This window comes from Tarenaya hassleriana, unplaced genomic scaffold (genome assembly GCF_000463585.1).
Source record: "Tarenaya hassleriana unplaced genomic scaffold, ASM46358v1 Cleome243, whole genome shotgun sequence".
Taxonomy (NCBI): Eukaryota; Viridiplantae; Streptophyta; class Magnoliopsida; order Brassicales; family Cleomaceae; genus Tarenaya; species Tarenaya hassleriana.
This window is the reverse complement of record NW_010965717.1, coordinates 75,083-86,650: the sequence shown is the minus strand read 5'-3', so window position 1 is coordinate 86,650 and position 11,568 is coordinate 75,083. Positions and strand designations below refer to the sequence as shown.

The window sequence follows — 11,568 nt, the reverse complement described above, 5'->3', positions numbered from 1 at the left end:
TATGATCGGTACCTTGGAATCTTCATTCATGTCTAAAACCACGAAATCTACCGGCACATAGAACCCACCAATCTTCAAAGGTACATCCTCTAGTATTCCTGTTGGATACTTGACTGATCGATCCGCTAATTGCAGTGCCATTCTTGTAGGTTTTAGCTCACCAATATTCAGCTTCTTGTAGATTGACAAGGGCATTAAACTTACGCTTGCTCCAAGATCACATAGGGCTCGATCTATCTCAATATTTCCCAATTTGCAAGGTATAGAGAAACTCCCCGGATCGGACATCTTCGAGGGAAGTTCGTGCTTCGTGATTGCGGCACTAACCTCGGTACTAAGAGCTACTGTTTCTTTCTCCACAACCCTTTTCTTCGTCAGAATATCTTTCAAAAACTTTGCGTAAGAGGGCATTTGGAGAATTGTCTCGTGGAAGGGCATTGTAATCCATCTTCTTTAACATCTCCGCAAACTTCCCGAACTGGCTGTCCTCATTAAATTTCTTTAGACGAGAGGGGAAAGGTATCGGGGTACCTTAGGTGGAGGCGGGATGTAGGCTGGTTCTTTCTCCTGTTTTTCGCTTTAGGGATGTCTTCCTCTACCGCCTTGCCCTTTTCCTGCCTCGTCAACCCCGGAGGTATTACTTTCTCAACCATCGGGGGTGTAATCTCTGGAAGTTGTTTTCCACTCCTTAGTTCGACTGCATTGATATGCTCACGAGGGTTCACTTCGTTCTTTCCGGGAAGCATTCCTTGCTATCTCGATGAGGAGGAGGATGCAATTTGGGCCACTTGATTGTCCAAAATCTTCAAGTGAGCTTGTACTCCCTCCAATTGCTTCTTGAATGCAACTTGCTCATTTTCAATGCTCCCAATGGATACTCCTTGTGATTTTTGACCTTGGAGGATTTGAAATAGCATATCCTTGATGTCCGGATCTTGATCCTTGGGTTGCACTTCCTGTGGTCTATAGTTGGAATTTCCTTGGTAACCTTGACTCCCTTGACCTTGTGGCTGGTACTTTGATTGAAAGCCAATGGATACTCCTTGTGATTTTTGACCTTGGAGGATTTGAAATAGCATATCCTTGATGTCCGGATCTTGATCCTTGGGTTGCACTTCCTGTGGTCTATAGTTGGAATTTCCTTGGTAACCTTGACTCCCTTGACCTTGTGGCTGGTACTTTGATTGAAAGCCAAAAGGTCCTTGATTGCTCCGTTGAAAAGCGGGTTGAGGATTTAGCGCATTTGACGCGTTCTTGTAGGAGAAATTGGGATGATTCCTCAATCCCGGGTTGTATAGGTTGGATGGATGAGTGTATTGGTTTTGGCCGACATAGTTGGCCTCTTCCACTTCTTGATCAATCATATACATACCCGGTTGAACTTGCGCTACATTGTGATCCTCCACGTAGCTACTTGTTTGGCATTCGCAAGTTGGACCTTTATCTCCGCAAGGTCGGCTAGCACTGCCTTAAGAGCTGCGTTGTCACCCACATCTCCTTTCACTGAGCTTCTCGTGCTGAACTCATTGGACGTGTGGCTACGTCCTTTGGCCAGTTTTGCTATTGTTGCTTCCAATTCTTTGAAAGGGATGTCATATATGTCACCTCCACACGCTACATCAATCCAACAACTACCATATCATTCTTCCCTCGGCTCCCTACTTTCTCTTGGAATGACACATTCAACTGATCAACTATAAAAGAATTGTCCATGTCCTCTAATTGCTTACGCAATTCCGGAGACATCTTTCCAAGCATCAAGCTGGACACGTCCAGATCATCATCCTCATGCTTCCCATAAGCATCAATGATCGATCTATAAGCCGTGGTCAGAGGCGTATCCTTCATAAGGATAGATCGCATGGTGAGATTATTCAGATTCCTACAACAGATATGTTCTATAGAAAAGGACAGACAAACAGACAGAAAATATGCAAGTCGCTTAGTACACATACTATCACAGACAATAGATGCAATATGACAGGCTCCCACTAAGAAAAACACCCTCAATGAGTTTCTAAGTGAGGTAGGATCCATATTTCACATGCTTTTGAGTCAGCTAGGGCATGACGCTCAAAAACATGCTATTTAGGTAGACAGCACATTGTCAATCACATCCTATGTGATTCCTAGATGAGTATGGGATAGTGATACGCTATCACTGCATGTTCCTCATCCCATCCTTACCATCAGGTCCAAGTCCGACTTGATAACCCAATTCAAGCTCAACCATATTCGAGCTATGAGAATCACGATTTCTCCATACTGCCTCACCAAGATAATCAGGCACGCTCAGCTAGGGCATGACCCGTAACCATGACGATCGAGGCCTTGACTGTAACGACCCGATGCCGCTACGAATTGTCGAAACTGCCCTCACACAGCAACCCGAGACCTTTCAGCGCGTTTTGTCCTCACTCGCATGCATACCGAGACACTTCCCAGTAGGTCACTCATCATGAGATGCTCCAGATTCAGCACGCTTAACTTTGGAGTTCTCTCGGGATAGTCAACCAAAAAGGTAGGTGCACCTTGTTGCTATGAGTAGCTCAACTAATTCTTTTATGTTATCTTAGACCGTTTAGTTCCATACCTATACAGCTCTCGGATCTCTCTCATTCCGGTATGTTCGATTCATCCCTGTACCCCCTACCCAGAAGCTCGTCAGGAGCCCCAGAAGCTGTCCGGGAGCCGCTCCTTGTCTGTGCCTCTGCACCGGCGATCACTCCCCGCCCTCCTACGGTACTCTGGATTGTCACAGCTTGTGACACCCGTAACCCGTGTACAGTATACGGGCTGTGCCACATGGACAATATAAAATAAAATAATAAGTCGCGGAAGCAAAATCACGAAATCCAAAAATATTTTTAATCAAACCAGAGTAAGCAGCGGAAAATACAAGCGATCAGTATCGCAAAACAACACATGTCCGAAAAGTCATAACATAACCGTACAAAATGCGGGAATACAAGTCCCGGAGTTTAAAATAAAATCCCGTACATGATGCTGCTTCTCTCAGGTCGTCGTCGTCCGTGTGCTAGGCGTAATCCTCGTGATCTGAAAAATGTAAAACCACGAGGGCTAAGCACAACTGTTTAGTGAGTAGTCTGGGTTGAACTCGGTAAACCCGTTCTCAACGAGAACGGTGTTAGAACGATGATTCACAATCACATGCAGCAATAGTAACATGCATTATCATATAACGTGCATCACACATATAATAACAATCACCGTCGCATCACACGACAATATCGCCTCAAGCGCTTGTCACATCACGTGACTACCGATGTCAAGTCCATGACACAACGGAAATATAAACACACCCGTATGGAGTCCACCATAGGGTCCAGCCATATACCCTAGTCAAGTCCATGACTAGGGGCGCCTCCACGCCCGTCAAGTCCATGACGTTGGCCGTGTCAAGTCAGCATGACCGAAAATAAAAACACCCCCGTATGGAGTCCACCATAGGGTCCAGCCATATACCCTAGTCAAGTCCATGACTAGGAGTGCGTCACACGCCCGTCAAGTCCATGACGTTGGCCGTCGTGTCGCACACGACTAATCGCGTCTCAAACGCCCGTCAAGTCCATGACGGTGATGGTTGCGTCCACAACCATCCACAAACACAATCATGCTTGACTCGTACGCACGAGCAAGCTACACACATGTCACACATCATGTATATATCCCCCAGTACAATCACACGTATCACGGTATCCGATCCCTTACCGATCTACCACTTAACGCCATGCAAACTACCCCGTATAATCACGCAACGAGTCACTCGAATCGTTGTATCGCACATCTCACGCACACGGGATTCGAAAATCATCCGGAAAAGGATTCTGTACTCTAGAACGGTCGGTCCACGGTGTGGATCGGTCGGTCCAGGGGTCCCATGCTGTCCCGGGGCCTCTCGGGACAATTTTTGAGGTCTGGAACGGAGACCATTCGGTCTGGGGATGCCAGACCGTCCGGTCTGGGTCACACAGACCGTCCGTTCCGGCCATAGAGTCCGTCCGTTCCGGCTATTTTCGCTCTCGCGAAACAGTTTTCTGGTCCGACTTCGTTTGATCATATCTCCCTCATTTCTCAACCAAATTCAGTGCCGTTTTTTGCTAAATGTTCATTGAAGTGTCCTCTATCTAATCCAAGCAACAAAATATCGAAATAACACAATCACGTCGACGAAAACGAGCTTACACAGATGCAACTCGAGCCACTCACCTCTGTTTTGGCTCAGATCTGGTTTGGCCGGATTTTGTGGCGTTTTCCGGTTTGTTCCTCACCGGAAACCTCTCCAATACAGTTAGGGATGTCCCCCCTTGCTTCCCCGAGCTTCCCTTGCGTCGGTTCTCCCTGGTTTTCGCCCCTTTCTATCTGTTTCTCCTCTCCCTCTCTTTTCTTTGATTTTGTCCGAAAATGGTGAAACCCTTGCCTTGGGAGAGGTTTATGCTGCGAGAGGGTGGTCGAATGGGCTCAAGCCCAGGCCCAAGGTCGAGCCTGCATCACCCTGAACGGATTGGTCGGCGACTTGACGCCGGTGGGGTCTGGAAACGCAGAGAAATACTCGTCCCAAGGCAGCAAGTTGGCCATTTGCGTTTTGCCTAACAGACCGTCCGTTCTTGGCCTGGAACGGGCAGTCTGGGCCTAGTTTTGGCCCAGCTCCTCGCTCGTTTGTGGTCCGTTCGTTCCACCTTTAGCAGTCCGTCCGTTTGCATTTCTGGTCCGTCCCGACTGACTTCGTATTGTTCCGTTCTCACTCGTTTCTTACCCGAATCGTGCACCGTTTGTTTCTACACCTTCCTTGGAACGTCCTCTTGCATGTCCAATCAGTAGATTATTGGAAACTCATGTTTACATGATGAGGTACAATCGAAACGTCCGTACCTCGAATAACTTGTGAATTCCGAATTTTCAGGTTCTACTCAATTTTCGTTTGCTCATAACTTCCTCGTTTCTCAGTCAAAGTGTCGTTTTCTTCTAGATCTTCGTTGAAATATTATCTATATTTTTAACTTATTTTACCCTCCTTTTATTCCCAAAAATAATTTAAATAATTTATATGGGAATCGGGGTATTACAAATCCTCCCCCCTTAAATAGAATTCGTCCTCGAATTCAGAATGTCATCATATCACCAAGATTTCCTCGTATTCGGTATCATAACCAAAACATATCCATATCGTCACATTAGCTCACAAATAGGTTTGATACAAACCCACATCATACATAAGAGTTCGTACAACGCTCAAGTAAACAGATGTGGATAACTACTACGCATCTCTGCCTCGGGTTGCCAAGTCATGTCGGAAACCCCTTGGCTCCGCCACAAGACCTTCATAAGTGATACCTTCCGATCCACGATTTGTAACGACTCGTCACGAAAACGTATAGCCTCCGTAAACTCCAACTCATGGGGCTGTAGCACGTGAGAAGGATCCGCTACATACCTCTGCAGTATCGACACATGAAACACATCATGAATATTGCCCAGTTCCGGCGGCAATCTAAGACGGTATGCAACAGCTCCCACTCTCGCGATCACGGGATAAGGTCCGATGTAGTGCGGCTTCAGCTTCCCGCTCTGTCTGAACCTTGCATGCCCCCGCATCACCTGTCCTCGGAGAAAGGCATAATCTCCGTCCTCCAACTCGAAGTCTTGTCGTCATTGATCGACGTATGACTTCTGCTGTGTTCAGATGGACGCGAATCCTCCGTATCACCTCCGTGGTCTCCTCAACAATCTCCGGCCCGAACTCACGACGTTCTCCGATCTCTGTCCAGCACAACGGTGTCTTGCATGGTCTCCCCTACAAGGCCTCATATGGTGACACTCCTATGCTCGTGTGATGGCTATTGTTGTACGCGAACTCGCACAACGTCAAGTACCGGTGAGCTCCCCACTCCATAATACAAGCTCGGAGCATGTCCTCCAGAGTTTGTATCGTCCTCCGACTGACCGTCTGTTTGAGGATGGTATGTCGTGCTCAACTTGAGCTTCGTCCCCAGTGCCTCCTGTATCGCCTTCCATAGGCGTGATGTAAATCGGGCGTCTCTATCCGAGATGATCTCGTTCGGAACCCCATGTAGACGCACGATCTCATCAACGGAAATCTATGCCAACCGCTCAATCGGATACTCCTGACGAATAGGAATAAAATGAGTGGATTTGGTTAGTCGATCCACGACTACCCAAATGGCGTTCTTCTTGCTTGGTGTGAGCGGTAATCCGACCATGAAGTCCATGGCGATCGAATCCCACTTCCACTCGGGTATTTCCAGCAGTTGTAGCTGTCCTCCCGGCATCTGTCGTTCTGCCTTCACCTGCTGGCAAGCGAGGCATCTCGCTACGTAGTCTACCACGTCCCTCTTGACTCTCGGCCAAGTATACCACTGTCGAAGCCCTTGATACATCTTGCTCGCCCCTGGATGTATCGCTAACCTCGACTGATGTGCCTCTGCCAAGATCTCCTGTCTCAGCTCCGGATCGTCAGGCACACATAGCCGGTTCCCAAGTCGCAACGCTCCCTGCTCGTCGATGCGGTAGTCCTTAATGCTATATTCCCCAATGTGATCCATGCATCGAGCGAGTAATAGATCACTGCGCTGTCCCCTGACCACGCGCTCTATCAGAGTCGGTGTCGACTCCTCGGGCGTCAGCGAGAGATGTCCCAATATCGTAGTCAACTCAGCGGCGTTGCTGCGAGATGAGGTGACAACATGTATTGTCGCTAGGATCTTCTTTCTGCTAAGAGCATCGGCCACTACGTTAGCCTTTCCTAGATGGTAGGTTATCTCCAGATCGTAATCTGCGATCAAGTCCAACCATCTCCGCTGTCTCAGATTCAGAACCTTCTGAGATATCACATAAGTCAAGCTCTTGTGATCCGTGTTGAGCATAACCTTCTCCCCGTACAAATAGGATCTCCAGATCTTCAGCGCGTGAACTACCACCGCTAACTCCATATCATGTGTCGGGTAGTTCTCCTCGTGTTTCTTCAGCTGCCTCGATGCGTAAGTGATCATGTGTCCCTCCTGCATCAACACGCAACCGAGTCTGTGCTTAAACACGTCAGTGTATACCTCGTATAGCATTCCCACCGTGGTAATGGCAGGATCAGCGCTGATGTCAATCTCCGTTTCAACTCCCCAAAGCTCTTCTCGCATTCTGCTGTCCACTCGAACCTGACATTCTTCCCTGTCAGCTTTGTCAACGGTCGAGCTATCTTGGCGAACCCCTCAACGAATCACCGATAATAGCCAGCTAGTCCCAGAAAACTCCTGACCTCCGTCGCAGAAGTCGGAGACAGCCACTCCATGACGGCATCGATCTTGGCTGGATCGACCTGAATACCCTGGGCTGATACCACATGTCCCAGGAAACCAATCTCCTGTAGCCAAAAGCTGCACTTGCTGAACTTCGCGTACAACCGGTTCTCTCTCAGCCTCCACAATATCTTCCGCAGATGCTCGTCATGTGTTTGCGGATCCGGCGAATAGATGAGGAGGTCATCGATGAAAATGATGACAAACTCATCCAGGTAGTCCATGAACACGCGGTTCATCAGTTGCATGAACACCGCAGGCGCGTTCGTGAGCCCGAAAGGCATGACCACGAACTTGAAGTGTCCATATCTCGTCCGGAAAGCCGTTTTCTGTATGTCATCCTCCTCGACCCGAATTTGGGGATATCCGGATCATAGATCGATCTACGAATACCATTGGGCTCCCTGTAGCCGGTCCAGCAACTCGTCAATCCTCGGTAACGGGTATCGATTCTTGATAGTCACTTGGTTGAACCCTCGGAAATCGATAATCGATGTACAAGTGCATACTTCCGTCCTTTTTCTTCGCAAAGAGTACCGGTGCTCCCCCCAGTGAGACGCTAAGGCGAATGAAGCCCTGCTCTACCAACTCGTTCAGCTGCTTCTTCAGCTCGTCCATCTCCGTAGGTGCCATCCGGTACGGAGCCTTTGAGATAGGCTCGGTACCTGGTAACACGTCTATACTGAAGTCAACCTCTCGGTTGGGTGGTAATCCTGGTAGATCATCGGGAACCACATCTGAAAATTCTTGGGCAACGGGGGTATCCTCCAGTCTCCTTTCTGATTCCTGTGTAGCTGTAATGTCTACCAGGAAGGCTTCGTTTCCGTTCATGATCATCTTCCTTTCGAACCTTTGGCTTGAACTTAAGGGGGTCCTCTGCTAACGCCAATATAGATGGTGAGCGAGGTAAGTTCCTCTCCCCACTTTGTCATAAACGTCCACTTGGGTGGGTTGGTGTTTATTCCTTTAGGTACTGCTATAGAGCCTCTTAGGGATTTCAGAATTAGTTCCCTAATTCCAATCCCATAGTTTAGGCATTGGGCTTAATTGTAGAAATCGCTGATCTCCATTTAAGCATATAATGGTGACATTCTAAATGTGTCACATTACATTCACTAAGCCTTCGACAACTCAAGCTAGCATCATCAATGTACGGACCTCGACATGTGAGGATTTTCTTCGGACATGGTTTGAAAACATTTTTCGTAGAAAATCGTTGGGTAATGAGCACGATTCCTTCCCGAGGAAAGAACGTGGCTCTGATACCAAAAGTTGTGACACCCGTAACCCGTGTACAGTATACGGTCGCGGAAGCAAAATCACGAAATCTAAAAATATTTTTAATCAAACCAGAGTAAGTAGCGGAAAATACAAACGATCAGTATCGCAAAACAACACATATCCGAAAAGTCATAACATAACCGTACAAAATGCGGGAATACAAGTCCCGGAGTTCAAAATAAAATCCTTGCTTCTCTCAGGTCGTCGTCGTCCGTGTGCTAGGCGTAATCCTCGTGATCTGAAAAATGTAAAACCACGAGGGCTAAGCACAACTGCTTAGTGACTAGTCCGGGTTGAACTCGGTAAACCCGTTCTCAGCGAGAACGGTGTTAGAACGATGATTCACAATCACATGCAGCAATAGTAACATGCATTATCATATAACGTGCATCACACATATAATAACAATCACAATCACACCCGCATGGAGTCCACCATGGGGCTAGCCATAAACCCTAGTCAAGTCAGCATGACTAGGTGCGCATCACACGCCCGTCACTCGCGTGACGTTGGCCGTCGCATCACACGACAATATCGCCTCAAGCGCTTGTCACGTCACGTGACTACCGATGTCAAGTCCATGACACAACGGAAATATAAACACACCCGTATGGAGTCCACCATAGGGTCCAGCCATATACCCTAGTCAAGTCTATGACTAGGGGCGCGCCTCCACGCCCGTCAAGTCCTGACGTTGGCCGTGTCAAGTTGATAACTCCTATTCTTCTCTATATTTTGATGAGAGTTTGTCTAGGTTTTATAGGATAATCACATGCATTCATAGGCATTCTAGGCGTGTTAGGACACAAAACCCGATTGTGCTTTAGTTTTGCAGAGTTACAGGTTTTGAAGATGATTGGACTCGAAAAGGAGCTATTTGGAGCGTTAAAGGAGAAGTCCGGATGAGGTACTCATATTGCGACATCAATAACTTTCTCTACAGAGGTCCAAATCGTACGATATACCATTGGAATCGTTCTTTACTCGAGGACGAGCAAAGGTTTAAGTCTGGGGGGAGTTGATAACTCCTATTCTTCTCTATATTTTGATGAGAGTTTGTCTAGGTTTTATAGGATAATCACATGCATTCATAGGCATTCTAGGCGTGTTAGGACACAAAACCCGATTGTGCTTTAGTTTTGCAGAGTTACAGGTTTTGAAGATGATTGGACTCGAAAAGGAGCTATTTGGAGCGTTAAAGGAGAAGTCCGGATGAGGTACTCATATTGCGACATCAATAACTTTCTCTACAGAGGTCCAAATCGTACGATATACCATTGGAAAGAGCACTTCAAGAGCTTCACGTAGACACCGAAATCGCGTAAATCCGACACCGGATTAGAAAGTTATGAGCGAATTCGTGAAGACCAGAAAACTGTCAGCGCAGGGCCGGATCCAACTGGATCCGGTCCGAATCAAGGACGCAGAATTCGACCCCAAAAATCTGGATCCGGTCCGGATCCACTGGAATCGGTCCGGATCCAGTCTAAAACCCTGTTTCGCGATTTTCAACATCTGGATGGGAATAGGACTCTTAGGAGCCGCCCTAGGGTTATAAAAAAGCCGTAGCCACGTCCTAGAACAGGAGAGGACCTTAGAGAATACCTAGATACACACTTTTGGAGAGCTTTTGGTGAGAGAAGAATAGAAGTTCACGGGATTTCGGGAAGAAGAAGGAGGATTCGATCGTGAAGACTAGACATCGACATGAGCTTTTCTATCCCTTCTTTTATTTCTTTTTCTCTGTTCTTTCTATTATTATCCATGAACCTTGAGTAGATCCATGACTATGGGTTAGGGATTCGTATGTGTTTTGGGTATGTTTGAACCCTAACTTGGATTTCGGTTTTGATTTGATTCGGTTCTATTGATTTGCACTTTTATTGGATTGATGTTTGCTAACCCCTTGATCAATTATCTTGGATTCTGAACCACATAGAGATATGGGTTTGTTTCGGATCAAAATCAATAGGATAGATCGTATTATTCACATAGAGATATGGTTTAATCGATCTAGGGTTGATGATAGAGTTCTTTATGCACCTAGGGTTAACTTGAATAGATCGAGAGATTGACGAGTTACTCTGTAGGTAGGGAGTTAGTAGACCGAGAGGTGAATTCTCTATCTTTGTTGCTGGATGATTCCCGAATACAAGTCATAATCGTTATTCATGCATGCTTAGTAAATACCCATACACGCGAATACGATCCCGACACCCGTAGTCATCCTTGTTTGATAGGTCACTCGTTTTTATTTACTTTCTTATATTATTTTCCATTGATTCTACATATTTCCACCATCACTTGCTTGCTTGCTTTGATCTATTTTCGATCTAGATTTGGATTTAGCAACCGGTCCTCGTGTCCGACCCCGTGTTACGACGATCCGTATCCTTGCGGTGAGTTGTGAATCGGGTTATATATTTTAGACTCGATACACACGTATCAAGCACACATTGATTGTCGTCGACGAACTATTCAATTTACGGATTCGACGGGACATTTTGAGTTCGTTGGGGACAAGGTACAAACGTCATTCCCGATTATATCAGCCCTCCGAGCTAGAAACATGGTTCGAAAAGGGTGTCATGCCTTTCTCATCGTGATTACTGCATCAAAGGAAGTTGATGGGAAGCTTGAGGACACTCCAGTGGTTCAAGAATTCGGGGATATATTTCCAGACGACTTGCCTGGACTACCACCACAGAGAGAAGTCGATTTCTCTATTGATGTGATACCGGGCCCTGCGCTGACAGTTTTCTGGTCTTCACGAATTCGCTCATAACTTTCTAATCCGGTGTCGGATTTACGCGATTTCGGTGTCTACGTGAAGCTCTTGAAGTGCTCTTTCCAATGGTATATCGTACGATTTGGACCTCTGTAGAGAAAGTTATTGATGTCGCAATATGAGTACCTCATCCGGACTTCTCCTTTAACGCTCCAAATAGCTCCTTTT

General features: G+C 46.8%; 1 pseudogene; it reads right to left on the bottom strand.

Annotated features, from left to right (window-relative positions):
- LOC109116787 overlaps positions 1 to 8,168 on the bottom strand; it is a 13,823-nt pseudogene extending 5,655 nt beyond the window's left edge.
- Positions 8,169 to 11,568: the final 3,400 nt, after the last annotated feature.